The following is a 5,416-nucleotide window of genomic DNA, read 5'->3' as shown; positions in this document are numbered from 1 at the left end:
CTCTCTGTCTCTGTCTGGCTCTCTGTCTGGCTCTCTGTCTGGCTCTCTGTCTGGCTCTCTGTCTGGCTCTCTGTCTGGCTCTCTGTCTCTCTGTAGCTATGTCTCTCTGTAGCTATGGCTCTCTGTCTCTCTGTAGCTATGGCTCTCTGTCTCTCTGTAGCTATGGCTCTGTAGCTATGGCTCTGTAAGATACTGTATGTCAGGTAGTCACTCACTCTGTAGTCACTACCAGACTGGTGACTAGATCACACACACTACGGAAATCCCAATCCTCACGCTACTCTTTTTTTCAGTCATCATTATCGAATTAACTGGACAGCTTGCTATCCTTTCAACTGCCCCCCCCCCCCCCTGCCTGTAGATGGTCTGAAGACAAATCTGTCATATCCTGATGAGTTGGCTGGCTGTGGAGGACCTGGAATGGAATTTAAATGATGTTTGTATTTAAATTCTCCTAAAGCCGTTCTTGTTGTGTACTATCCTGTATGCAGTGGAAGATACAACTATGATGACGATACCTCGTATTTAACATATGACACATGGTTATGTATAGTATGCTGCTGTGGAAAACTTCTGTGAAGATGCAGTATGTCGGAGGAGTAGTGAGTGTGTAGTGAGACCCAGAGTGCAGTATCGGGGACAAGGTTTCGGTTCACACTACTGGACTGCTAATCATCATATTAGTGAGTCTGTGTAGTGGTGTTGGAGCATCGGCGTACTTATCTCCTTGTTTCAAAGCCAGGCATTGAAGGCCCCTGTCTTTGCAGGGAGGATTGTGGTTCAACCTTCACTACCTAATTATGTGGAGACATTAACAGGGGTCCTCCAGGGCTGACTTAGGCAACCAGTTTACTTTTGCATATGTGGTCTTTTTTTTATTTTTTTAAATCAGCTTTCATCATAAAACATCTCTATAGCCTTGACCCTGGTGGGGTGAAGGTACTCTATGATCCATATCTGTCTTTGGTAGTGGTGGTGAAGGTAAATCATCAGTAATGGCAGATGCACTATGTTGATATCGGGCCACTCTCTCTGCCATATCTCACTAGATGTTTCTCCTCTACCTTCTTCCCTGCCTCTTCAACCATCCTAGTATCAGTGGAGGCTGATGGGAGGATCTATTCGGTATGGCTGAAATGGAATGAATGGAACGGAGTCAAACATGTCATTTCCATGTGTTTGATACGTCCCTTTTTTAAATTCCATTCCAGCCATTACAATGTCCTCCAATAGCTCCTCCCACCAGCCTCCACTGCCTAGTGTCCAATGCTACATTTCCTCTGGGCTTTTTATATTTCTCCACCTTGCTCTCCTCTGTTACACCTCCCTCACTACATCCCTGATGTTTTACACTCCTTCTTCCTCAGAACACACTTCCCTATGGTCCAACATTTTACTCAACAATGCTCAGGCACTAGCCTGGTCCTATACAGTGTATGTGCAGTAGCCAATTCCTCTATTGGTATGACAACAAAAGAACAGTGGTGGTTGAAGTACCAACACACTGGACCACCAGACTACCAATGTACCTGCATCACTTTTCAGGTTGCATTTTCCCTCTGACTATATGTTCTACCATGACATGACACTACCACTGTACCTAGTACAGCACTCTCCCCTGTTGTCCCTTTCTCCTCCTCTATTTCCTACTGTCTATGTGTCCGAGTCACTCTGTAGACTTGTCTTTTGTATGTGATTTGTTGTAGCACTTTTTTTTTGTTTAAGATGGAATTTATGAAGGAATAATTTGATGTTTTCCTCAGTTTTTGTTTCTTCCTGGATGTGTGTTTCAAAAAAGATGCATAGAAATCAATTGCAGACAAGGTGGAGACACAATAAAGATCAAATATGATACTTGGTATGTGTTTTGCCACTGCTTATTTTCCTCTTATAACCAACTCTTTATGTTAACACCTTTTATTAAAGGCCCAATGCAGCTGTTTTTATATCAATATCGAATCATTTCTGGGTAACAATTTAAGTACCTTACTGTAATAGATTTCCATTTAAAATGGGCAAAAATAGGTTTTTACCTATCATTTTACTAGGACTGTCTCGGAGTGGTCTGAGCGGGAAGGGAAAACTGAAAATTGCTTTTATAGGGCGGTGAGGAGAAGTCTACGGAAGCGACTTCACCATTCATTTGCTGTGTTCAGGGTTCACTCAAACATTGTTTCAAGCTTTGTTTTACTGTTGAAGTTACAACTGATTCTGGGTTTGTATATCAATTCCCTCCTTAAATATGTCATCTGATTTATTCGTTTCAGTCTCAATTGTTTAATCAAACTTTTCGCCGCCAGCTCCTGATATCAGGGCTAGGCCTGAGCTTGTTTTCCCTGGACAAACTAGCTGGCCATCTAAAATATGCTAGTTTTAGTCCTCATTGCCAAACTTCATAAATACTGCACCCTCAACTTAAACTTATTTTGTAGTTATACATTCATGTAACTAACAAATTTGCCAGAAAGAAACGTAATTAAATGATTTATTGTTTGTTTGAATAGTCATGGCTGGTTCGAGATATCTGTCGTAAGATGACTGTGGCTAAGGATATCATTGCTACTTAACACGGATCCAAGTTCAGTTTGGAGATCCACCGGCGTCATTGGCGTAGGGTTAGCTGGATGTTTGACTGTTCTTGGAACTGTGACAACTGGCAGCCTCTCCCCGCTTGGCTCGATGGGATATTGTAGTGATTCTGCTAGCACAGCCAGTTATGTACAGTCTTGTACCCAACTTCTTAGGGCTAGGCCCCTTTTTTCTCCACTTCCTGCCTGAATGACGTGCCCAAAGTAAACTGCTAGTTGCTTAGGCCCTGAAGCCAGGATATGCATGTAATTGGTACCATTGGAAAGAAAACACTTTGAAGTTTTGTAGAAATGTTAAAATAATGTAGGTGAATATAACACAATAGATATGATAGGAGCAAATCCAAAGAAAAACCAACCTGATTTTATTTTTTTTGAGAGAGACCATCCTCTTAGAAATGCAAGAGAAAGGTCATATTGAAAATTAGATCCCTGGATGAAATTCTTATTGCTTCCACAGGGTGTCAGCAGTCTGTTCCAGGTTTCAGGCTTGAAACTTCAAAAATGAATAAGAAATATCAGTTTTAGTAGGACACAGTCTTGGAAATCTGTGTTTGCGCACGCCATGAAGATATTACGCACCTGCTAAAATCGGTTTCCTATTGAACATATTTCTTTCTGAAATAAATATTATAGTTTGATTACATTTTAGGGTATCTGAAGAGTAAATAGAAACATATTTTGACTTGTTGAAACAGTTTAGGGGTAGATTTTTGGATTCCTTTCTCTGCAAGTTGAACGAGTGAATTACCCAAATCGATGGCGCCAACTGAACAGACTTTTTGGGATCTAAAGAAGGATTTTATCTAACAAAACAACACTACATGTTATAGCTGGGACCCTTTGGATGACAAATTCAAGGATGATTTTCAAAAATTAAGTGAATATTTAATCGTTATATGTGAATGTATGAAACCTGTGACGGGTGGAAAAATATTTTGATGTGGGGCGCCATCCTCAAACAATCGCATGGCATGTTTTAGCTGTAATAGCTATTGTAAATCGGACAGTGCAGTTAGATAAAATATAATTTAATCTTTCAGCTGATATAAGACACTTATATGTACATAAATGTTTAAAATCCATAATATTTATAATTATTTTAATTGCACTCCCTCCAGTTTCACGATCCTTAACCTTTTTTTTTAATTAAAAAACTCCTTAACTGCCTATCATATTTGCTGATTAAATCAGACTATTTTCTGCAGTTTCTGTCAGGGAAAAGTTTAAAGTATTTCACCTCTGTGGAAAGCAGAATTGACTTCCAGGACAGAATGGTTGTAGCTAGGCCTACTTAGATGCACATTCTGTGCAATCCTTCTACCTGATTGTTTATCAACATGGGACAGTAAGTTCAACTTTGACAACACCTTCATATGTTTTGTGTATTCATTCTACACTTTAAAACTTTTGTACAATTCCACCATTATTTCAACAATGAACAAAAAAATTTGAAAAATGGAAATACTAGTAATTTTCAAACAATTTTCTCACATGGTTGTTGGCTTCAGAGGATTTCGGTATTAAAAAAATGCATACAGCACACAAATCAAATTTGATTTGTCACATGTGCCGAATACAACAGGCACCTCACAGTGAAATTCTTACTTACAAGCCCTTAACCAACAATACAGTTAAGAAAATACCTAAAAAGCAAGAGATAAGAATAACAAATCATTAAAGAGCAGCAGTAAATAACAATAGCGGGGCTATATACAGGGTGTACCGGTACAGAGTCAATGTGTGGGGGGCACCGGTGTCGAGGTAATTATGTATATTTATGTAAAGTTATTAAAGTGGCTATGCATTGATAACAGAGAGTAGAAGCAGCATGGGGTAAAATGCAAATAGTCTGGGTAGCTGTTCAGGAGTCTTATGGCTTGGAGGTAGAAGCTGTTCAGAAGCCTTGGACCTAGACTTGGTGCTCTGGTACCGCTTGCCGTGCGGTAGCAGAGAGAACAGTCTATGACTAGGGTAACTGGAGTCTGACCATTTTTAGGGCCTTTCTCTGACACCGCCTGGTATAGAGGTCCTGGGTGGCAGGAAGCTTGGCCCCTGTGATGTACTGGGCCGTACGCACTACCCTCTGTTGCTTCAGGCGGGTTGCTTCAGGCAGTGAAGCAACCCGTCAGTAAAACCTTTTAAGGATCTGAGAACCCATGCCAAAACTTTTCAGTCTCCTGAGGGAGAATAGGTTTTGTCGTGCCCTCTTCACAACTGTCTTGGTGTACTTGGACCATGTTAGTTTATTGGTGATGTGGACACCATGGAACTTGAAGCTCTCAACCTGCTCCACTACAGCCCCATCAATGAGAATGGGGGCGTGCTTGGTCCTCCTTTTCCTGTAGTCCACAATCATCTACTTTGTCTTGATCACGTTGAGGGAGAGGTTGTTGCCCTTGCATCACACGGTCAGGTCTCTGACCTCCTCCCTATAGGCTGTCTCATCGTTGTCGGTGATCAGGCTACCATTGTTGTGTCATCGGCAAACGTAATGATGGTGTTGGAGTAGTGCCTGGCCGTGCAGTCATGAGTGAACAGGAAGTACAGGAGGGGACTGAGCACGCACCCCTGAGGGGCCCCCGTGTTAAGAATTAGCATGGCGGATGTGTTGTTACCTACCCTTACAACCTGGGGGCGGCCCGTCAGGAAGTTCATGATCCAGTTGCAGAGGGAGGTGTTTAGTCCCAGGATCCTTAGCTTATTAATGAGCTTTGAAGGCACTATGGTGTTGAATGCTGAGCTGTAGTCAATGAATAGCATTCTCACATAGGTGTTCCTTTTGTCCAAGTGGGAAAGGGCAGTGTGGAGTGCAATAGAGATTGCAT

Source organism: Salvelinus namaycush, chromosome 9 (genome assembly GCF_016432855.1).
Source record: "Salvelinus namaycush isolate Seneca chromosome 9, SaNama_1.0, whole genome shotgun sequence".
Lineage (NCBI taxonomy): Eukaryota > Metazoa > Chordata > Actinopteri > Salmoniformes > Salmonidae > Salvelinus > Salvelinus namaycush.
Note: the sequence above shows the minus strand (reverse complement) of the source record.